General features: G+C 38.1%; 1 protein-coding gene across 1 annotated transcript in view; it reads right to left on the minus strand.

Annotated features, from left to right (window-relative positions):
• The window catches only part of BNC2 (basonuclin 2), a 449,350-nt gene that overhangs the window by 188,498 nt on the left and 235,641 nt on the right, over window positions 1–25,211 (minus strand). The window lies entirely within an intron of this gene.

A 25,211-nucleotide genomic window follows, 5' to 3' on the forward strand; every position in this document is an offset into this window, starting at 1 on the left:
TGTACTTAAGGTTCCTAGACATCATACACCTTGCCAACCTAAGTTCAGTCTCCTGTACAGGAAAGGATCTTGGGATTTTTCTGTTTTTCTTTAGTGCCTAGAACACAGCCTTGTGAAAGATGCGCAACACAGGCTGTTGGAATGAAAGGGGATAGAGCAAGCTTGGCTAACTCTGATCACTGATTGCTTAGAGAAAAGTGCACCCCAGGGGACCTTTCAGAGCCACTATTCAAATGCTCAGAGAGCTTTTAAAACAAGTCTCAGACATGAAATCATTACTTCAACAAGTATTTTGTGAATGCCTACTCTGTGTCCAGGATTGTATACAGTTTAAAACCCACAGTATCCTCAAGAAGCTTGAGCTGCAAGGAAAGTAAATAAGCAACGTCCAATAGAGTGGGGGTAAACCATAGGGTGTCATGATATGCAGAGAAGGCGCACCAACCTAGTCTTGTTTCATGGAGGTGAACTGAGATAGGAATCTAAAGGCCCAAAGTTGAAAGCTTGAGCTGCTCCAGGACAACAAAAATTGGCACAGCTGGAAAACAAGCTAAATATAAGCATAAAGAAATAACTGCTAAAACTATGTCCAGCCTGCTAAGGAGAAGACTGAGCTTCATCCTTGTATCTCCTTTTCTTATATTACAAGTAATAAAGGTATGTAGAAGATAGCTACAAACTATTCAGGTACCTGGACAGCAGAATTCTAGGAGTGTGCTTTATGGAATTTCTCTATGGGACATATTTCTATTCTGGTTCTTAATTTAAACTAATCTCAAGAAAGGTCTTTTCTGCTGGACTTCCAGAAAGATCACTGTTCTTTTTCTTTTTGACAAAAGTGTTGCTCTTCCCCCTTGTCTCCAGTACGTCCTGAATCCCTTACCTGCCCTTCTTACCTTTCCCTTGGTACCCCCTCCTCTCAGGACTCCTGTCTCTTAGTGTCCTCCGTTTTGACTGACTTGAGAGTAGAAGAAACAGGTTTGGCTTTGGTTTGCTCTTATTCTTCTCTGCCATCTTCTGTCTGATAATCACAAACTCTTAAGAAGGCAAATCACTTCTATCCCTTAATATCAAATCATTTGTATCTCATCCATATTATGGATAAAAATAACATTATCTCCACAAACTCTAAAGGAAAGGCCCAGCAACATAATATAGATGTCACACAATGCAGTGATGAGGGAAAGGAAAAGGGGTGGCAAAAAATTGGGCGCACCATGTAACCACAACCAGAAGGACAACAGTACAAGGCAATGTACCTAATAATGCAACTGAAGGAGGATATGCTGAATCCGAAGCATTTTAAATTACGCTCATAGAGTGGCATTTGGAAGCCCCCTTTGCTCATCTAATGGTTTTCATGCCTGCAGATGCACCACTATAATTAAATTCAGTAAAACTTGAAAAGAATGACCAGTGAGTAACATCTTTCCTTAAATACCCCCAGAAGGAATCCGAGGTTCCCAACAATGTATGTATGACAAGAAAGCAGACTACAGATACAAGTTTGAAGGAGTGATAAACTGACAAAATACTTAAATTACTATAATTTATCAGGGTTATAAGGGTCTATGAATTGAAACAGAGATAGGTAGTCTCTGATCAGTTGACCCAACAGAATTTAAATGCAATCAATGAAGAAAATACAAAGTAGATCTGAAAAAACTCCTATCTGCTTTTAAAATGTCATCTGCCCTGTGGGAGCTTAACTCTCATTCTCATACACGATAGTTCACCTTTCCTTGCTTCAGAGTTGAAGAATGGCAACACTTAGAAGATCATTAGGTACACGGAGTCTTTCCCGGGGTACACCACCATACACACACTTAAAATAATTAGTCATGAGTGCATACCCATTTTCAAGATGATGTGTATAGAGCAAATTCTGTTGCTTCCTGGCACTTAAAAGAGATTTTTAATTTGTCATGATAAAGCAAGGAGAAAGTAGCTGTCAGGCTGCCACTGCTGTCATACTTTTTAATAATACAGCTCCTGTAATTACACTGTGGTTCTTTATATTAACTCAGTGAAAGCTTGCTTGGCTTTAGCATGAAAACAATTTATGAAATTATAGAAACAGACTGAACACAGCAGTTCATTTGTTGAAGCAATTATCCAGATCCTTGTCAAAAAAAAAAAAAGTACAAGCGAGAGAAGACTGCGATGTGCAAAAAATGGTTCTAATTCTATGCTTTAATATGTACAATATGTCTGTGGTTGTGCTGAATTATGTTAATAAATTGCAGCCGAAATATATTTGTTACAACACAAAGGAAAGGCGCTATCAATCGTCCCGCCAGATACTTTAAATTAGTCACCAAAGCATCCAGCCAGAGTTTTTTCTATAATCTGCACATGAAGGGAAAGGCTCATAGGATACTTTTCTAAAGGACCAGATGGATTTTTCTAGTATTTTGAATTATCTGGAAAACAGCTGTAAAGTGAACTGTGGCACTAATGCCATTTTTAAATGACACATGAAAGTCCAACCCTGGACATCAATCTTACGTTATTTTTTGACTGGTTATCATACAAAACTCCAGGTTCCCAAGCAGCTCCCAAGATAGGAATTTGGAATACTTGTTGCTGAAAAGGTGAGGCTAATAACACAATCAAGTGATGCCAGAGCTATTGTTTAAATGACTGCATAAAGAACAAAAAATAATTCAAGTTAAAAAAAGGTCTCACTTTATACTCTGATAAAGCAAGACATGCAGTCTGTTAGCATTCAGCCATCAAATAATAACTGGTAAGATCAGCTTGTAAGGCTATGTCATCCAAGTTTCACTAAATGTGGTTATCAAAGTCTCTGGAATAATAATTAAGCTCAATTTAAAAATATTCTACCTGAAGAGTAAAGGAATAATTCCTGATTTAACAAAATTTTCACAATTCATATACAAGTTTATCATATAAATGTATACAAATGAAATAAATAACTCAAGGAAGAAAAAATATTCCTCCATATAAAAATAACCTAGTCTCTTTCTTCTAACTAGACTACCTAACTTCAATAAAAGCATATTACTAAATGTTTCCTTTAAATTATTGTATTAGTTAATTTGTAAGAGGTAGAAGAGAGAACAGAGATCTAACACCAAAATAACTAGAAAACAGAAGCAAAAAAAAAAAAAAAAACCTCTAAGCTCAAATTGTGAATTGTGCAACAAAGTGTTATATGCAATAAAATGTGGACGTCTTTCTTTCTCCCCACATCTGGAGATAGTTTAGTATACCGATTTCCAGAAACCATGCAATCTTCCAGCCTGACTAGCCCCTTTCATTCACAAATAAACAATTAATAGAATGGGCAACTAATTTTCCAAGTGTTCATATTCATTAGGCTGTTTCCTGAAATTAAGTATCTGCCTCATGATACAGTACTGTACACATGAACCAGTCTCACACACCCACCCCTTCCCCAGCCACTTTCTCATACCAAACTTAGAGAGCTAGGCATTCATATTTCTATTTTCCATCCTTATATTAGAGTTTGAAAATTAAATTCCCTCAACTGTACTGAATAAGAAATACGAAATACTGTATGACAAGATCCCCTCACCAATTCTTAGCAAGGATTTTTATTCTTGTGGCCCTGTGAATTCAATAAATATTTATCAAACACCTACTATGTGGAAAACAGAATTCTAAACCCTGACATGTAAACATAAATATGTCCTTGAGGAATTTACAATTGAGTAGGGAGATAAACCTGACCACAAATAACTATACTATAAAGTTGAATGTGATCAATGTGACAAGGGAGGCATAAACAAAATGCTTTAGGGTTCAGGGGAGAGAGACTACTTCTATTGAGGTAATGAGAAAAAGCTTAGTGAAGGAAGTGGTTTGGAAGATGGATAGGCTTTCAAGAGGCACTGGACTCAAAGGTCCTCAAGGTCAGAGACCGTGTCTTGTTTTACGTGGCACCCACACACATCCCCTAGCTCAGTGCTGGACCATCATCACTTATGACAAACCTATTTAAGTGATTTCAACAAGCCAAGATGGGGAAAGAAGATCATCCAAGAAGATGGACAAGTACTGCCAATGGTATGGAGGTAAAGCAGCATGGGGCTTGTTCAAAGAACATATGAGTTGCAGCAAAGAGAATACCTAGGACCACAAGGTTAGAAAGGTAGTCTGAAAAATAATTTCGATCAAAATAAAAGATAGCAGTGAGTTTTATTTTAAATTTGTGAACCATGGGCAACACTGACAATTTCCAAGCATATGACTAATTATTAGAGCCTGTATGCCTATTGTGCCAGTTTGAATATGAAAATACCCAGTGTACTTTTCCAATTTTAAAATGCAGATCACACAAGGGAAGGAAAATGTACTGTGTTAAAGAAATAACAAGAAATATGCAAAACTTCCAGGAAAAAAACCCATTATATGCTTGCAACCCAGAAAAATGTTGCTTTAACAAATTTTAAATGTAAAAGACAAAGTCAAAAGGAAAGGTGGCCCCACATGCCACATGTCATTGAAAAATCACTGGTGACAGCAGGTTATGGAGTATTCCCCACTACTACTGTGCAGGCTTCTCAGACTAGGTATTTACAACAAATGCCAACACCTGTACCTCTTCTGAAAAGGAGATCAGGTACTACCTTCATTTTTCAATTACTGAGATTGTGCGCAAGAAGTTCCCCCTGCTACTTTTCCTACGAGTGACAACAGTTAAATGTAAGGAGGAATCTCTTAGACCTCTAACCATAATTTGGGCTCCCCGCATCGTTGAACTGAACCACCAATTCAGCTTTAAGTGAGAAATCCTGGATAACAAGGGCAGGAAACTATGACAATTCCCTGGGTTTTCCCAGAAGAAACAGTGACAAGCACAGTTGTCACTGAGCATGTCATGGAAGATCGCAAAATTTTCTGAGTTGTCTCTGATTCCAGACAGGCAGTGTATTTTCAATTAATTGTCTGGATGACATCATGTGACAACTCGATTACCAAAGAAAGGTAACAGTCACAAGAGGGAGATGAGCAGTACCATATGGAAAACAGCCTCCAAAGAAAGGAAAGAAAATAAGTTCAGTTTTCTGGTTTGTGTGCCCTTGGACCAAACCTAATGAAACAAGGCTCAAAACCAAATTACAGCATGTCCTATATATTAACCCTTGGAATTGAAATTAACCAGAAATTAACACTTGGGATTGAAACCCAAAAATGTTAAATTTCACTGTCACAAGCCTCAAGAAAAAATACAAAAGCAACAGAGGTAGGGGTACACCCTGAGATCAATGGATGAACTTCTAGTAGAAATAGTGGGCCATTGGCCAAAACTTAGAAATCTTTCTATAATATTAATGTCATAAAGACCTTATTAGCAAGGATAGGGTGTTACTCATCACAGCCTCCCAAATCCAAGACAGCACCTAGCACAGAGTTAGCAATCAATACATGTATGCTTCAAAAGAGAAACAGATTCAGTTCACCATGATTGCTTTTGTTTTAAAAGCCAACAAAACCACTTGGAAAAACTTTATTTTTTCCTGAAAAAAAAAAAATCCAAAAAAATCCATCTAATCCACGTAAATGGCTTCACTATCACAGTAAAATGCACCTTTTCTCTAAATAAAAACAAAGTAGGTTAGAGCTTCCAGGTACTATTTAAAAGAAAGGTTTCTGGGGTATTGTTCCTCTTTTATGATAGTAAGGTGATATGGAAGAGCTACATTCATGAAGTTAAAAAAAAAATGGCCAGGAGTGGTGGCTCACACCTGTAATCCCAGCACTTTTGAGAGGCTGAGGTGGGAAGATCCCTTGAGCTCAGGAATTCAAGACCAGCCTGGGCAACACAGGGAAGCCCTATCTCTACCCCACCCCCCCGATCAAAAAAAAAAAAGCTGGGTGTCGTGGCACATGCCTGTGGCCCCAACTACTTGGGAAGCTGAGGTGGAAAGATTACTTGATCTCTGGAGGTCAAGGCTGCAGTAAACTGTGATCATGCCACTGTATTCCAGCATGGACGACAGAGTGAGACTCTGTCTCTTTAAAAAGAAAAAAAAAAAAAGTCAATCAGGCCAGTTACCTTTCCACACACAAAAACAGTCTGCAGACACACCAGCATGGCCCAAATCAGCAACATTTACTGCTAAGCACAAGGAACACTGCTTGCAAGAGTGAGGATACAGCATGATAAACCGATTATTATTGCCATAATTAACGAATGGTGGTGCAGCTCATAGGTAATTTAGCAGGTAAGTTAACAATTCTGCCTCACATCTTCCTAGATGTTGTAATTTTAGAGTCAGCATTTCTCAAGCTCTTGGTATGTGCCAGGCATTAGGCTAAATATTTTTACATTAATGTTGATGGAGCTCAGGACATGCTACCCCAAAATATGACACCTGACATACTGAATATTTAAGAGTTTTGAGAGATGATATATGCAAGGACTCTCCGACATTTCCCCATCCTTTTCCCCAGAAGTAGGTCATAAGATCATCATGTGAGAGGTGCACCCCTAAAACCCAGAGGAAAAAAGCATCCATATATCTGAAAGTTGAAAGACATCAAGAGGAATCTAAATAAGTAGGCCTTGCTAAGTTTCCTTCGGTTTACTACTCTTAGCACATACTGGTTCTCGTCTTATCACATTTTTCCAGGACTGTCCATTCTTCATCGAACCTATAAAAACATTCAGGTTTAATTGTTTCTTCAAGTCTTCATTTCCTTATGAAGGAAATGTGTCACATAAAATTTATATTAAATAAATTTGTATGCTTTTCTTTGTTAATTTGTCTTTTGTTACAGAGGTAGCAGCCGAGAACTTAGATGAGTGGAAGGAAAATAAATTTTTCTTCCTCTATAATGTAAATACTTCACATGCATGAATTAATTTAATTTTCATGACAATTGAGCATGCTCGGTACTATTACCTCCATTTTACAGATAAGGAAACTAAGGGTCAAGGAGATTAAGGAACCTGACTAAGGCCTTACAGCTGGTCAATGGAAAAAGTGGAATTCAAAACCAAGTCTGAGAGCTCAATGGTCACATTTGTCCAATTCCATTACATCAAGATAACTCCAATTAGGCTGCCAAATCAAGCAACCGTAACCAGTTAATATTGTTTCCATAACCATATTGAAAATGTTCTGGGCCAGGCACAGTAGCTCACACCTATAATCACAACACTTTGGAAGGCCAGGGTGGGAGGATCATTTGAGTCCAGGAGTTCGAGACCAGTCTGGGCAACACAGTAACACCCTGTCTCTACAAAATAAAAAACAAATAAATTAGTTGGGCCTGGTAGTGCATGCCTATAGTCCCAGCTCCTTGGGAGGCTGAGGCAGCAGGAATGCCTGAACCTCGGAGGTTGAGACTGCAGTAAGACTTGATCACACCACTGCGCTCCAGACTGGGTGATACAGAGAGACCCTGTCTCACAAAAAAAGAAGAAAAGAGGCCAGACATGGTAGCTCACACCTGTAATTGCAGCACTTTGGGAAGCCAAGGCAGGGGATCACTTGAACCTAGGAGTTCAAGACCAGTGTGGGCAATATTGCAAGACCCTGTCTCTACAAAAAAAAATTTTTTTAATTAGCTAAACTTGGGTGCACAGACACTTCAGAAACCTGTCCAGTATCACAGAGACAGTACAAGTGGTGGAAACAGGATTCAAACCTAAGCAGCCTGGCTCCACAGTCCATGTTCTCTGTCACTGTACCATGCTGCCCTTTCCCAGCAATGGTAGTAAGGCCATGCCTGGACTGACCTCTAAAATGGAGTGCCATTTTACAGCGACTAAAAGCAACTTTCGGGGCTACCTATTCTACATGCCCTCATTGACAGGCTTGTAACAATGCCATCAATAATCCCTGATCCCATACCCAGTGGAATGCTAGCTACCCTCTCAGTGACGCCAGTGTCTTGGGGACTGTCATGCCCAACCCCTCCCTGCCATGTGACCTCTGAGATGGTAGGGGGAGCCGAGTCTCTGCTGGTTGGCTACACTGTCTCTGTGACTTAAACCAGATCATCTGGACACCTTATTCTCTGAGCTGGGTTATCCCTGAAAAAAAATGCTCAGGTTGCATTTAACACCTCTTCTCTCTAGCCGAATTTTAGCTCTGGAGCTATTCTACATAGATTTCAGTTCATTCTATAATAGCATAGAGAAAGCTATCCTGTGGACTGCTTTTCAGATGATGAACCTTCTCATTACCAGAATCCGTTCATGGGAGGACACCAGGAAGAAGAAAGCCGTATCGAGCACAGCCACGGACTAGGGACACGACATCAAACATCATGGTCAGAGCTCTCCCCTTATTTACAGAATGCAGTCAGCAGCAAGGTCTGTACATTTCATCTTCAAAAAAGAGGAGTAGGACTTCACATTACAGTACTTAATACACCCTAGGATAAGAGAATCTACAAGTTCTTCAAAACTATAAACCAGAGATCAGGTGGAAACAAGCAGCAATAACAAGAGGTCCAGAAAGGACAGATACTCATCCTTTCCACATAAGCCTTGATTGCACAATTACTTAAGTAAAGTTATGCACCCTCAGAAAACCAATTAATTGTGCTGGTGCTCTCTGAAGCTCTAACACCGGCTTTGTCAACAGCTGAGTGGTTTCATAAAGGTGGAGAACAACAGTTGCAGCTCAAACAGTCCTGAAGCTCTAAGAAAAGGCACCCTTCTAAAACTCACACAACTTTCAGAAAAAAATAAACGAAAATGATTTGTCACCAAAAATATTCATCTTCTGACATGGCAACAACTTTAGCTAAGTCACCAAATTTACCAGCATTTCTATAAGTGAAGCAATTCAAAGTGTTCTTTATTGAACATCTAAGGTATGCTGGGTACAAAGATCACTAAAACGAAGAATCTAAGGGCTCTCTATCACCTGGGGACTTAGAGTGAGAGAGGGAAAGAGAATAATTCAAGGCAATTATAAAAATTCCAAGGAAGGGGTGGCTCTGTTCTGGAGGAAAGGGGAAACATAAAGCCAAAATTCCTGGTTAAAATATTCATAGAAAAATAAACATGTACACCATCGATGTTTTTCTCAAGAATACGAAAGAAGGGAGCAAGGAGAAAATTCAAGCCCAACATAATACTTTAGAAAAACAAAAATAGTTTTCTTTAAAAACAAAAAACAAACAAACAAAAAACACCAAAAAGCACCCTTCTGGCACAGCAGGCTTCCTGTGATTGCAGAGTGAAAACTGTACCATAAAAATCCAGTCCATAAGTGCCAGAGGAAAAGAAACTTTCCCCAAATAACAAAATAAAAATAAACCTTCAGTTAAAATAATATATTACACACTGATGTAAACTGAAATGCTCTTGTCCATGGGTTGAGCTTATGAAACCCTTAAACATGAACATGTAACACTAACAAACTATTTGACATTATTATTTGGGTTCAAAGACTCCCTTTCTCTAAATGTTTATAGCACCATACCAGTTATTTCAACTGAGCTGACACAATGAATTTCAAATGATCTAATACTTTTGACTTACCAGAGGATTAGCACATGATTACCCTGAGTAAAAGGATTATTATTACTGCTGCTCTAAGATATTAACACTTTCTGTAACACACTCTAAGGGTGCTGTATAGATCACTAAAAAAAAGTGACAAAATGCATGGGGGAAAGGGGATTTTAAAAAAGAAAGGTGGTAAGTGTTCTTCTAAGTTTCTTGCTTAAAATACAGTAAGCCTCCCAATGGTAGAATCAACATTTTTTATGATGCTTTCAGTGGGTAGACAAGTCACAGATAAACAAGTCCAGCATTCAATGCATTCCGGAAATTAAGCCACATATGGCCTTCTTCCCGTGAAGATCATGCTCCAAACAAAAACCCCCACTTTGTAATAGACAACTAATTCTCATGTAATGAATGACAGAACACAGCATTAATGTACTTAACAAGACAGAGCTAAATTCAATGAAGCTTGACGCCGTTTATATGAAAAAGGGTTACATTTGTAGACAGAGCCAAAGGGAGAGAGAAAATCATTCTGAATCCCGAGTTAAATAGTGCAGCTTCTGCTCTGGTTTAGCCCTCTCACTGGAAATAAAGATCAGAGCTAAAATATGACCCTTAAAACTGGCAGCAGCAAAGAAAGCTAAATACCACTGTATTAAAATCTCTTACTGACTGACAAAGAGGCAACAGCTAACGGACTTTGCTCGGAGCTTTTACTGGCAAAAGTGTTATTTCTTCATGGCTAAATTCCTGATCCATTAAAAATGTGCCCCTTCCGTCTCAAAAAAAAAAAAAAAAAAAAAAAAAAAAAAAAAAAAAATGTGCCCCTTCCCTACCAGACTTCATGATATGCAATTCTGCCACCATCTGATATCATGATAAAAATTTCAGACAACCCAAATGATGACTTAGTAGCTACTGAAACTTCTACATACAGCATCAAAACAAAAGATATAGAAGCAAACCATGTGACACAAAATGAGTAGGTAGAAAAGTTTCTTACGTAGAGCCACCATAAGAAAAGATTTATAAAAACCTATGAATACCACAGTACCAACTCCCCTTTTTTACTGTAAGTGCAGAAAACAGATTTTAAACTACATTTAAAAACACAGCATATGAACAATGCTGATCATTCTGAAAACAATTTATGAATTATAAGTAGATGAGTGAATATTTTAACTCCTTGAGCAGGATTACAGTAAGAACAACGATCTAAACAGCACACTTTATACATCTGGTGATATGACTTATTTCTGTAGGATGTTCTTACACACACAGAGGTAACACCACCTGGAACTGCTATACCTTAAGGCAGGGAAACCTCAACTTTCCACTTCTCTCCTCTATCCACAATGTTATCTGGTTCCGCTGTTGTCACAGAGCCAGGGAATAAAGCTCTTCCAGAAAACTCACCCAAGATCAAACTGTGCCTGGTGACAGCAATGTCCAGGCCATAAGTAATGTTCAAAGGATTCAACAACGCCTGTGACTGATCATTCTCTTTCCCTTGCCATCACCTGCTGATTTTGTCCAGGTGTTTTATGGCTATCTTGAGGATCTGGAGAGCAGACAGAGGGAAGACTTTGCCAATTTCTTTTGTCTGGGATTGTGAATTCCTTACACAGATGGTGGACAGCCTCAGTCCAGGGCAGCACCAGGGTATATTGCCTTCAACCTCCAAATGGAGAAACAGAGGGAAACTTTTTCTTCTTCCACAACACTGCCTGTAATGTGTCTGTGGTTAGCAAAACTGAGACAGTATGGCTTCACAGGGAGTAAAGTGATGAAGAAAAAAAGTTACAAGTAACTTGAAGATATTTACTTGAAGTATTACTAAGCATTTGCCAAGGAATCAAAATGTTAACGAGCAAGATGATTCTAGGAGCAATGTGCTTCTATTATAATGACTTATACAAGGTTTCAGTTACTTTTTCACTTGTATATCAAAGACACCAGGGCTCCTAAATTAACCAAAATAAGACTTTGAAAATCCAAGTCAACCCTTTAAAAGCAATTACACTGCTGTGGTGGACAGAAAATTGGACTAGTGTCTAGACCTAAGCCGTCCAATATGGTAGCCACTAGCCACATGTGGGTATTGACCACTTGAAATGTGGCTAGTCCAAATTGAGATGTGCTGAAAGTGTAAAATACACTGAATTTTGAAGGCTCAGTATGAAAAAAAGAAAAGACAATATCTCAATAAACACATTGATTATATATTTTTTATATTTATTATACATGGAAATCATAATTTTTGATATACTGGGTCAAATGAAATACATTACTAAAATCAATTTCACCTGTTTCTGTTTCTTTTTACTTTCATAGTGTGGCTTGCACAACTATTTCTACTGGACAGTACTGGTCTGGACACTAGGATTCCTGTCTACTTCAATCTCTTGTTGGTTGTATGACCATGGTCTTCTTAACCTCCTGAGCTTCATCATTTCCAAATGAGAGGGATGAAAATCAAGGACAGAGATTCTAAATTTTATAGCTCCCCAAATTATAAAATTTTATCTAATTATTTTTCAGACTTTCATTCCTAAACTCCCTGATTCATTTTCATCTGCGCCCACTCTAAAACAAGCAGTGAAGAATAACCAATAGGAAAACAGGTTTTATTCATTAGTCAATTAATTTAAGAACCTATAGCTCCCTCTGATGACTTTTAGACTAAAATTTTTCAGAAGAATTTGCATAGTATTTTTAATGTAGACAGACTTACTAATCATGAGTCCTATCAGTGATGAATAACTGAAGATGCCATATCAAATAAAGAATATCTATGCCTTAAGTGGATGTGGATTAACAAAGTGATGAATCAAGTTGCTTGTTTTGTGAATTCAAGTTCACTATCACAGGTACACTTGATTGCAATCCATTTGGTCAGAAGGTTACCAAAGCCTCAGTGAAGGTTTTTTTACTAAATCCAAGAAAGTATATCTGAAATTATAAGATACAATGTAGCTGATCCCTCTTGGAGGCAAAATTTTTGACACAAATAGCTGCACAGATTTCATCAGTTATACCTAACTTTGTGATAATTCATAAAACACCTCTTCACATGGTTCTTAGGTGGGTGGCCAGGCCAGGAGGAGGGTATTTTTAGAAGCCTGTTGCTCCCACAACTGGCACTAACTGGCAGTATTAGGTGATTACAAAGGGTTAAGGGAAACACATGTAAAGAACAACAATTTCAGGTGACAATTTAAATGCTTAATTATATACTTTAAAAAACTTACTATTTTTATTTCTCTACTGTTAAAAAACCATGAACAACTTTATTCTCCGCCTTCCCTAATAATAATAAACATTTGGTTTTATAGGTTATACTGAAGATTTGAATCAGTTTGCTGTCTGAATCAAAGAAAGAAAACATAAAACAGGAGGAGAAGATTAAATGCAAGTCAGAAATTCAGTATCTGTTTAATACATGTATTTTTACCAAAATGATGGTGAAACTAAGCCACACATCATGGTTCACTGAAAGCCTTTGTTGGAATACACTGTTGGACATGTAAGACACACATATATCCTTGCTTTATGGACGTATTCCAGTAAACGAGACAGAAAGTAGTCAGGTGAGCCACCAGAGATTGAAAGTGCGGCATAGAAGACTCAGGAGTTAAAAACTAGAAGAGCGAGGGCATACTGTACCAGACTGAATTATTTCCTGTCATGATGTGTTTAAAATTCTAATACAAAGGTAGCAGAAAAGAGAGATCCATAAATTATGTTATATTCTATGTATCCAAAAGGAAGGATTTTCTAAAGAAATGAAAAGACCAAAGTAAAAGGCACTAACAAGTAGATGCAAGTGAATGGGGTAGAACAGTATCGTCAAAGCTAAGGAGCCTGCAGAGAAAACCATCAGAATGGCTTAAACAACTACACTTTGTAAAGCAATTCAGCTGACTATTTAAAAATTTCAACTTAATATGATGTATACCTGATTTTAAGGATCTAACTTACATGCAAGAAAAACATTAGTTTAAATTATTTGCTTTTTAAATATTCCTAATGCATAACAGATAAATACTAAAGTGAGGCTGGATTAATTCACAGTTGCTCTAATACTAGATGTATGTGGATCATAAAGTAAATGGATCTTTCCAAAAGCCTTTGGGAAAACCCAGTGAGGCCAGTTTTGAGATCTATCAGTAGCAGGAAAGTTAAAAAGGATTCAGTAAAAAGCAAAGCAGAAGGGAGGAAATAATGTTACCTTAGAAACTGATTTATTGAATATTTCTGTCCCCTTGTTTAATGTTTCTTAAAACAGAGAACATGATTTGCTTAAATGTCAAACTTGGAAATTACATCGATCTCAAAAGATCACTTCGTTCAATATTAAGTTTTAGCCTAGTCAAGAATTTCTTAAGATATACCAAATGTATTTTAAAATATTTTAAAGTGCTACTTCAAAACTCTAAACTACAATGTTTTTTAAAAGTCTTATTTCTTCACAGCAAGGAGCTTCCAGAAACCACTAAAACATTCTTGCCCTTTGAATGTTTGGGCATAGTCTCTTCACGTGTTATTAATAAGCCAGACGAAGTATTTATATTAATGGCCATACAATGAATATTCAACTGCATGGGGACTCATACCACAGGGCTACGAAAACCGAAAACCACCTTCACGTGGACTTGCCAAACTACCTGATTATACCAAACTTTTCATGGCTGAATCAAAGTTATATAAACGTTCACTATGGCAACAGCACCAGATAGATGCACAAAGAAATATCTGCAATTTTAAAGGGGGAAACAAGAAAAACTGCTCACACAACATAAAAGTTAATTTTACATTAGTATCATTAATATTACACTCACACTGTAACAGCCAAATAAACCTTGTGCTTTAAAAACAGATCAGGTCACTTGAGTCGTCTGCTGCATTCTGCTAAGAAAGCAAAACCTACCATGCATGGCAAGTGTTGACACTCTTCCTCAATGACTTTTATTGTCTCTGGTCAACTTGTAAATCTTCTTTTTCCAAGTATGGAATCAGAATACCTCACTTGTAGAAAGTTACATCAATGGTATTAAAAGCATATTGAAAACTTTAAAAAACTGATCCAAATGGAAGTCATGGCTTTTTTAAAAAATCAAGGTTATTTCTCTAGTTTATCTGAGCATTTAAGGTTTTTTAATCCAACAAGTATTTCTTTAAAGAATGATCTTTATGTGGCTGAAATGAGAATGCACACATGATAGTTTTTCAAGGCCAGCAAGCACTTCCTAACCAAATCCCCCACTTCCTTTGCTAGCTAAACATAACTACTTCAAATGTGTACATCCTTTAAAAAGTTAGAAGAGAGCACCTCGCATGTAATAGCAGGCAGCTGGGAAGCCACTTGGTGCAGTCGGAGTGCACATTTTAGAAAGCAGCTTTTTAACATTCAATAACTAAGTGGTAATTGGGCACAGAAACATAAACTGTCAAACTGAATCAAAACCCCTTTGCTTTTCAGAGAATTATTTGTAAGATTATACTAGAATTAAATTTGAACATGCATCTACCCTATGCATTCAGTCAAATTATGAAACAAAAAAAAATGTTGTGCTTTCTTTGGATAAAATTAATGTCAGCTTTGTGTCCTTAAACCAGACCCGATCGGGAAATGAAATATGTTTAGTCCTGAAATAGTTGTGGTAATTCAATCCCTGCACTCTCCTTATTTTCTTGATGACAAAGAAAAACTCCCAACTGGCAGGGCCACCTGCACTGATTACTCCTCCATCCACACCCACAGAATATGAAAATGAGCCAATGATCATTAACCTTAATTTCTTCTAACATAAACCTCAGCTCTTTTTCAGTCTTGCTACTCAGGGAACTCCCCTGAGATAAAGGAAAAGAGAAGGGGGGAAATAAGGAAATAGGGAGTGAATGCTCAGAGCAAAAGGCGGGGGGCAGTCCAAGTGAAAAGTGGAATCCACTGGCTTTTTAAAAACTGCACAGCTGGCTTACTAAACTTCATACAGAAAAGAGGTTACAAAGATAAAGAGATTCTGAGGCATCACTAACTCTCTAGATAGTGGGATACTTTCCTTCCTAAGCAAACAATGAGAAAGGCTGCTTCCTCTCCACCCTCCCTACGCCCGTCCCTGGGCATCCCATTCCTCCATCTAGACATCACTATATAAAGATAGCCAGCAATAAAGATGGGTCTGTGAAGCAGGAATGCATGTGTGTTGGTAAGATCTCCAGTATGAGGACCAAAGGGCCTCTACGACCAGAAGAGAGATTTCCAAGGTAAGCACTTGCAATTACAGTGGAGAATGTCTAGCACCTTCTGGTCATTCACATTCAAATACAGCCAATTGGAATCATTTTTGGTCCAAGTTGTGTGGAGCTAGATACCATTAGCATGACATCATCTTCTAATGGATGAGGAGCTAGTTGGGGCCCTTAAAAGAAACACAACTAGGAAGGGAGCAGGAAACCTTCAGAAATACCAGTCTCTTTAGCACAGATGTGTGTACTGAATATTATCTTGTAATGTTTGCCTACAGACTTTGGTATATCTTAAGAGGACTCCTCAAAGATAAGACCACAAAAGTGAGGAACAATTCAACATGGCAACCACACACGACCCTGTGTGAAGCATTCCTGAAGCTGAAAGGAAAACAAACTTCAAAAATCATTACACTGCTGAATGAAAGCAGGAAGTCTTTAAAATGTGGGTTTTTCGCTAAAAATATTAAATGAAAAGATAATAAATGCTTAAAGAATATAATAAAAGTCAAAGTGTTTTTTCCTGCAAGTATATTTTCAAGATGCATGTTGCCTATCCAGTGCAGGTAGACACAACAAAACTTTCATCTCTCAGTTATCCCCTCATTATTTCAACCTCAAATCAAGTAGCAGTCATGAGGAGAGTGAGATAGAAAGGCAGGGAAAATAAACAAAGACAAAAACAGAGACCTGGCTGCAATTTGGTATTGGATTCAGAAGCCCAATTTAAACTAAAACCTGACTCTGGGGTGCTAGCCCTCACCTCCTTCTTGACTAGCCTACAAAACGTAAAAGGCAAACACACACATACACCCTGTCTTCTTTTTTCTTTCTCCTTTTTTCCCCTCTCTAATCAGGCTCTCAAAAGTCAATGGTCCCCTCTGGAAGTGAGGACAGGCTGTTGAAGTATTCAGCGCCATGAGTCATTTTACTAGATGCTCTAGCAACTGCCTGTGACCCAGCAGTGAGCCAAGATAGCAGGGCTTTTAATAAAGCAGCACTTTTGCACACTCACAGCCCAGTTAATTTAATACCTGCCGCTTGTTTACCAAACAGCACAGGCATGTCTCTGTGTCGATAACTTGCCAGTGACAGTGAGGCGACTGAATCTGGGCACAGAACAGATGCACCTTTTTACGCTCTGTTAAACTGTGTCACAGACTACAGCCCCCAAGCGCATTCCTTTATTTATCCTGCAGCCAGCTAAGCTAATTGTCAGAGACAGACCTGGTTCTAATTCTGCAGAGTCCAGCAACTGTCGGAGCGTATGTAGTGAGGCACGAAGGGTACAGAACTTAAGAAGGGAACAGTAGAAAAACAGAGTCTGAGGATAGAGGCATAATCTGCCAATATTTTACTTAGACTTTGAAAATACCACCTGTCTCAATAGCAGGTTATGGGAGTGGGGACAAAGGTAAAACAACCCCAGTGTCAGAATGAAGCAGAAGCAAGCAAATGTCAAAGCATATTCCTATGTAAGGAGAACACAACACAGCAGCAATGGCATTCATTTTCCAAAGAATATGGTACAGCCAGTACAGTTTTAAGATATTCACAAGCTCAAAAACCTGCTGATAACAGGCCAGTATTCAATACAGCTCACACCAGCAGTTCTGCACAACACCAGGATTGAGCATTACAGAGACACCCGATGTAAGCCCATTAATGACACCAAAATTACTTAAAAGACTAGTCTCTCAATCCTCCAGCCATACAACTTGAGTCTGCTTGATCATGTGTAGACAAAGAAACTCCCATTTATTGTTCTCCTCATACCGTGTGGTATTAGAAGTGTTTCTTATGAGCTGTAATACCATACTCATATTTTATCAGTAGCAAGAGTTCACTCCAGTTAAAGTTCTTCACCCGTCATAGGCATTTTTCAGCAAATTAATGTCTTTTACTTGCATGACTTCTCTTCATATTATAATTTGGGGTTTAAACGGATCATAATACTTTACAGAAAGTAAAAAGAGAAAAAGAGCTCGGTGTTGATAATTTTTACCACTTATGACTAAATGACTTCAACTGAGGAATAAAAAATTAAGTCATTTGTCTTATGAGGTACAGAAGACATTTTACGGTGTACAGTTTAGCTAATAACGGGTTCAGGCCAATCCTTAAGAAGTCACATGTTTCCATTGTCCCTTCACCCCCCGCTTATGTTTTTACCACATCCTAACAAAAACATGACCAGAACTGGTGAAAAACATACGGTTCCAACTAATGAATCACATACTTTCCCGCAAGTACAGTAAGTACTACCAGCTGTGTGACAGTCTTGCTTTGGCAGTGGGACCAGCTAAGAACAAGCCGGCCCATCTGAAAGCAGCTGTACTGAAAAACCACAAGCAATATAAGTGTGTCTGCCTTCTCAGGGCAGCTTTGTCTCTGTTCTGTGTCTCTGCTCTGTCCCCAGAATGTGCCAGCCATCTTGTTTAGAGAAAGTTTCAGAAATTACAGAGGTAGGGAGAAAATCCACACATTCAAAACCCTTAAGTTTTCAGAAAGTGTCACTTTATCAAGTGGAACGCTGCAAGAGGTCAATTAAAGGAAAACACCTCTCTCCCACATCCAACCTTCCATATGCATCTTTTGGGGTTTGCCTTAGATTAAAAAGTGTGCATATTTATGTATCTAAAGAAGTGAGGTGGGAGACGGGGGGAGGAACGGCACAGGATCCAGCTACTTACAGATGGGCTGACGCATGCATGTGAACACACACAGACACATACGCAGAGCAATTCGCAGATTATCAACTCATGCCATGAGCTACTGCAAAAAAGTTCTATGATTTTAAACTTGCCATTTATACAACAATAAGCTTCATTTGTAACCACAAAGCATTCTGAAAAAAATTCCCTGGCAAGCCCCAGATATTTTTACACAAATGCACTTTTCCTTTCTGTGAAACAACATTCAACTGGATAATCATTGCTGTTAAAGGGAAAGAAAGTCCAACAGCATTGGTCTAGAAATGTAAGTGGAAAACAGTAGGATTTTTAAACTTCTGTAATGTCTGAAGGCAATAACTAATTAAAATTTTTTTAATGTCATTAAGTGATCAGTAGCTTGTATGTAGCACCTAAGTACCATCTCAGGCTTGTTCTACAAAAAATAAATACCTACCATTGTCATTCTTGACTTTTCCAAAGTCTCAATCAGAAAAATAAATACAATGTAGTGAAATTATTTTTGTTTTTTCTGAGTGTTTTACATACAGAGAAATCAAATGTAAGGACTAATCAGGAAGCTTTACCTGTTATGTTTACTTTTATTGCCTAATTTAGCCAAACACATTACTCTAAACTATAATGTTGTAAAGATGCTTGATTCGGCAATAATCTAATCCAAAAGTTATATTAACATCACGTTTTTGTATTTATACCATAGTTGTGTGAATAATTTTTGTTTTGAATGAGCTATCAACATAATACTCAAAAAATGGTCAGAAGACTCTCTACATTCAGAAGACTCACTACATTAATTAGAGAAGATCTTGGCCCCTGTGGTTTCTTCCTAAAATTCACTCTTCCTAAATGAACTTTAATGTTTGTGTGTTTGGGGAAGTTGAGTGCTGGGCTGGTCAAGGGCAAGTGCTTAGGGTGAATCTAGAAATCACATTGATCCCTATGATTGGATAAAGGCAGACAGCAGAATTGGGAGCACCAACAGTAATCGGGAAAGAGTAAAGGATGAGCATCTGCAGGCATACATTGGAGGAATTCAGGTTCCATTACAAACCACCACATAAAGCGAGTCACATGATTTTTTTTTTTGGTTTCCCAGTGCATATAAAATTTATGTTTATTCGATGCTGTCGTCTATTCAGTGTACAATAGCATTATGTCTAAGAAAAACAGTATACATACACTTAAAATACTTTATTGCTAAAAAATGCTAACAGTTGTCTGAGCCTTCAGTGAGCTGTAATCGTTTTGCTGGTAGAGGGTCTTGCCTAGATGTTGATGGCTGCTGATTGATCAGGGTGGTGGTTGATGAAGATGGGTGCCTGTGGCGTCTACTCATAAAATAGACAGTTTGCCACATCCATTGACTCTTCCATTCAGAAAAGATTTCTCTGTTGCATCTGATGCTTTTGATAGCATTTTACTCACACTAGGACTTCTTTCAAAATTGGAGTCAATTCTTTCAAACTCTGCCACTGCTTCGATTTATAAAAGAAATGCAGTATCTACAGAGTGCAGTAAAGCCAAGTGCAATAAAAGGAGGTATGCCCATGTTCAAGCCTGAAGAACAGACTCAGCTAATACATAGACTTAAAAAACAGTACACTGATAAACAGACATATAATTTTAAAAGAATATTGACTCATTTATAGCACTTAGTTCATGTTAAATCTAATAAAGAATACTAGTCTAAGAGGGAAAAGTCCAAAACTGGATTATTAAATTACACAGTAAAATCTATCAAGAAAGAGCTAATATGGCTGAGCCAAAATTATGATTACATTATGATAAAAGCATTAAAATTCAATTATTAATAACATGGAAAGATAGTTACAAAATATTGATAAGCAAAAAGCAGCTTACAAAGCAGTGTACTCAGTATGATCCTCTATTTTTAAAATGAATACAAAAGAAAAGTGAAAACATAAAATGATTAACACCTGTGTGGAAGGAACTATTGGCAATGGTTTCACTCTTGTTAAATTCCATTTTCTAAACTTTAATTTTTTAGCATGTATAAACTACACATAGGAAAAATAAGTGTACTTCTTTTCCTTTTTTTAAATAGTGTGATAAATTTTATTTTTAAGAAATCTAATAACTAGATTTCTGGTCCTCACCAGTAGTTACACTGCAAAACCTGTCTATTATTTTAAAATGGAGAGCTTTTCTTTCTTTTTTTTTTTTTTTTTGAAACAGAGTCTCACTCTTGTTGTCCAGATTGGAGTGCAATGGCGCGATCTCGGCTCACTGCAACCTCTGCCTCCCGGGTTCAAGCAATTCTCCTGCCTCAGCCTCCTACGTAATTGGGATTACAGGCATGCGCCACCACGCCCGGCTAATTTTGTATTTTTAGTAGAGATGGGGTTTCTCCATGTTGGTCAGGCTGGTCTCAAACTCCTGACCTCAGGTGATCAGCCCACCTCGGCTTCCCAAAGTGCTGGGATTATAGGCATGAGCCATCACGTACGGCCTGCAGCTTTTCTTAAAAATCAAGAATTGATTTACTTTGAACAATTCTTTAAAACTACATTTATGGGGTACATGTGTGTTCTCTATAAAATCTCAAGACAAATACCAAACTTACTTATCCTCTCCCTGACACCCAGTTTCCCAAGAATATTCTTTCATAATTTGAGCCAAAAGCTAGCCTTTGCTAATTCAAATTTTACATAATTAATGAACCACAGATCTAAATCTTTCTAACAAAAATAATACCTTTAAATAGCACTTAATTGCCAAACCATTCCCATAAAATAAGAACTCATACCCCCATCGAATCACCATTACTTCATCCCAAAGCCTAGAGGCTGCCCTGTAACACACAGTCCAGGGCACTGGAGTAGTATATAATACCATCACAGGATCAATGCAACAGAGCGAAATCTGTTAAATACGCTTGTCCACGTTGAAACATGGCAGAAATAACTAGATTAATAACCATACTCTTGTAATAAGGGACTTCGAATCACAGCGAATAATCAAGAAGATTTATTATTAAAGAAGCATTCAAAGTTTTTCATTCTGCAACTGAGAGGGCTGGTATGAACACTCATTTGGCAAATACTTATTAACTGATTTCCGTGGCCTACCATCATGTCCAATGTTTGAGTTTGAACAAATATAAAGAGAAGCTTCTTGACATAAAAACCATCTAGTGAAGGAGAAAATTCAAGGAATTTTAACACGTTGTGCAGAAGAGTAGAAACACACAGAGCTAGCTTTCCAGAGAAACAGAAGAAGGCACCAACTCAGGTGGGGCTTTAGAACGACTTCAGAAAAAAGACAGAACATAATGAAGCTTAAATACAAGTTTAGTAGCCAACCAGGCAAGATAAGGCCCACGGGGAAAGGAGAACAACATGGGTGACAACATGGGTGAATGTTCCACGATAGGAAATAGTACAGAATCAGCAGAGAATTACTAGCTGATCTGTGTTGCTGGGGCAACAAGGCTGAGGCAAGAAATGACAAGAATGGCGGACAGAGAAATGGGCAGGTCTAATCATGCAGGGTCTTGTTTGTCCCTTTTAAAGAGATTCTGGGTTTACCTTCACCTAACTCAGCAGCGAGAATGCTCAGTCTCCTTACTCCAGAAGAGTCAGGACTACCCATGTCGTCTTACATATGATGGTAGGAACTACTCCCTCCTTTTTTTTAAATCGTTATTTTTATTTCAAAAAAGTATTTACTAAACCCCTTCTATGTGCCAAGCACTGTTTTAGGCACTGAGATCTCAGGATCAGACAGTCTTGCTCCTCTGTCCCTGCAGGAGCTCACTTTCCGTTGATCCTCCACATTCAGTAATAATTTCTTTAAAGGCACAAACAAAAAAACTGGCATGGCCATGTATGCCTTCTGGAGTCTGATGGCTAGGAAAGACTAAAATGGGGGGGGGGGGGGAGTCTGTGTATGTAAAAGCACCATATTCCCAAATCATTTCATCAGTTCACATTCTGCCAAACTCATGAACTCTTAATTTAAGGGAACAATTTGCCAAGGCTCTGCTAATTGCAGATATTAGCATATCAGACCAACCAAAACTTAGAAAACGTATTCTCTTGATAAAGTAACAGATATGGCCATTTTATATAAGCCCTAATGCAGACAGCATACACTTAGGTCTAGAACACATCTCTGCTCACCCATTACACTGAGTACAGACTGCCGTATCTCTGACTGAGACACCCATCCCAAGGTCTAATTTAACTCCATTTGGTAAGATTCCAGATGCAAGAGTGTGATGCAAATTTTGATGACTCAAATTTTAGCACCAACTTTTTTTTTTTTTTTTTTTTTTTTTTTGAGTCTCGCTCTGTCGCCCGGGCCGGAGTGCAGTGGCCGGATCTCAGCTCACTGCAAGCTCCGCCTCCCGGGTTCACACCATTCTCCTGCCTCAGCCTCCCGAGTAGCTGGGACTACAGGCGCCCGCCACCTCGCCCGCCACCTCGCCCGGCTAGTTTTTTTGTATTTTTTAGTAGAGACGGGGTTTCACCGTGTTCGCCAGGATGGTCTCGATCTCCTGACCTCGTGATCCGCCCGTCTCGGCCTCCCAAAGTGCTGGGATTACAGGCTTGAGCCACCGCGCCCGGTCTTTAGCACCAACTTTTATGCAATAGTCTATACCCTATAAAAGCCACTTTCTCAATAATTCCTAAAGCAATACTCTTAGGAAAAACAACATAATCGAGTTTTATAGGAGGGTAGGTTTCTTAATACCAGCTGGCAATATTTGGGCCCTGAAGCATGAGAACTGATCCTATTAAAATCCAGATACCAGCTATTATATCTAAAATTGTTGCTTCATTCATATTTAGCATGAAGAGGAGCCTATCTAAAGCAGGCTCTATTTAATACAACGTGGTTTTAATTGGAGTCTGTTTTAGATGAGCCACCTGTATTTCATCTTTTTAAAATTATCCATAATTTTCTGCACAATTTGCCTCTGCAACATAACGAAGAGCAGTTAGTTATAAATTATTGCCATTGTTTGGATATCAAAGAAGAGAAAAAAAAACTCTCTATTTACTGAAATACGATGGCCCTGTACCAAAGAACAAAATGGGGAGCCCAGGGTTCTAGTTCTGTCCCAGTGCACAAATGAACAAGGCCGTACATAACTGTTATTAATAAGCCTTAACTAGAAAAACAACAGATTAAAACCCTGTTAGTCTTACTCTAGCTAAACTTCATTTATGGCTACTCTGAAGCCTACTGTTACAATAACTAAAGTCTCACATTCTTTACTACTTAAAAAAAAGAGCCTCTTTTTTTAAGCATTTCTAACTGTGGAAATTTTGCTTCCAGCAACTACCTCAAGTAACTTTTTTTGGTAGTGTGGTAGCTCTACTTTGCAATTATTTCTATACCAATATATTCTTGGTTTGTTTTCAACTAAAACCATTCAAAAGTTTTTATAATATCATTATTTCTACTATATTTTCCATCTTCATTGTTTTTATCTAATAATTGTTAAGGTATCTGGAAATACAGTATATCAGAACATCGTGACAATGTTTCCTATTCAGATCCAAGTAAATAGCAGTTTGCAAACTAAGCTATGTTTATTTGTGTGATGGCTACAAGAACCACCCAAAGAAAACACCTAAAATGCAACTTTTAAAGAAGATTCTTCAATCAATCTCTTCTGAATTACCAAAAATATACCCCAATGTATAAGTCAGAATTTCAGAGGGTGTAAAATATATTAAAATTATTTTTTGATAACATGCTAAAATAATGCTTACTGTAGGCTATTTAGCAAAAGATACATGTCACAATCCATTTAAACATGCTGACACTGTTTATTAAACTACCCTATCCAAGCGTTTCTCTTGATGCTTACCAGCGAATATAAGTGATTCCTAACTAGTACTTCTCCTCTAAACAGACTGTTCCACAAGAAGACTCTGCTCATCTCGTGTTCTGACAGGACTATTTATATGAATAATTCCCCAATTGCAATTTGTCCACTATGCTAATTCAATGGACTTAGGTATGCTATAGAAATAGCATCTCTTTTGCAAATGTCAATGTATTTTTTTCCTTCAATATTCTGTATCTATTCCTCTATTATTAAGTTGTGGGCTTGCTTTACTTTGTCCCCTATTTAAAACATTCTGATTTGAGAGTATCACCAACAGCTTATGTGATTTTCTAAATTTCTCAAAATATAGTTGTCACCATTAGTCACATGAAGTCTGGATATTGTCTGGTGACCAATAGGTAAACCAGATATGATTATTATTATTAAGAGTAACCTCTGAGAATTACTGCCACTCAGTCACCAAAATTATCCTATAATTAGATCTTCAAATATCTCATTCTTTTTTTTATTTATTTTTTTTTTTTTTTTGAGACGGAGTCTCACTCTGTCGCTGGGGCTGGAGTGCAGTGGCCGGATCTCAGCTCACTGCAAGCTCCGCCTCCCGGGTTCACGCCATTCTCCTGCCTCAGCCTCCCGAGGAGCTGGGACTACAGGCGCCCGCCACCTTGCCCGGCTAGTTTTTTGTATTTTTTAGTAGAGACGGGGTTTCACAGTGTTAGCCAGGATGGTCTCGATCTCCTGACCTCGTGATCCGCCCGTCTTGGCCTCCCAAAGTGAAATATCTCATTCTTAAACTCAAAGTATGAGCCTAAGAAGCAGTGTACACTGAAGGGAGGTGGAACACATACTAATAAAGGTGTTTTTTTTTCTTTCTTTTAATCCAACCCAATAACACCAGCAATTTCCTTACATATATCATTATGGACATTGTAGCTTGAGTTCAGTGCCCCTTGACAGAATCTATCAGTAATGTGGTCTGTAG

Source organism: Rhinopithecus roxellana, chromosome 16 (genome assembly GCF_007565055.1).
Source record: "Rhinopithecus roxellana isolate Shanxi Qingling chromosome 16, ASM756505v1, whole genome shotgun sequence".
NCBI classification, from domain to species: Eukaryota; Metazoa; Chordata; class Mammalia; order Primates; family Cercopithecidae; genus Rhinopithecus; species Rhinopithecus roxellana.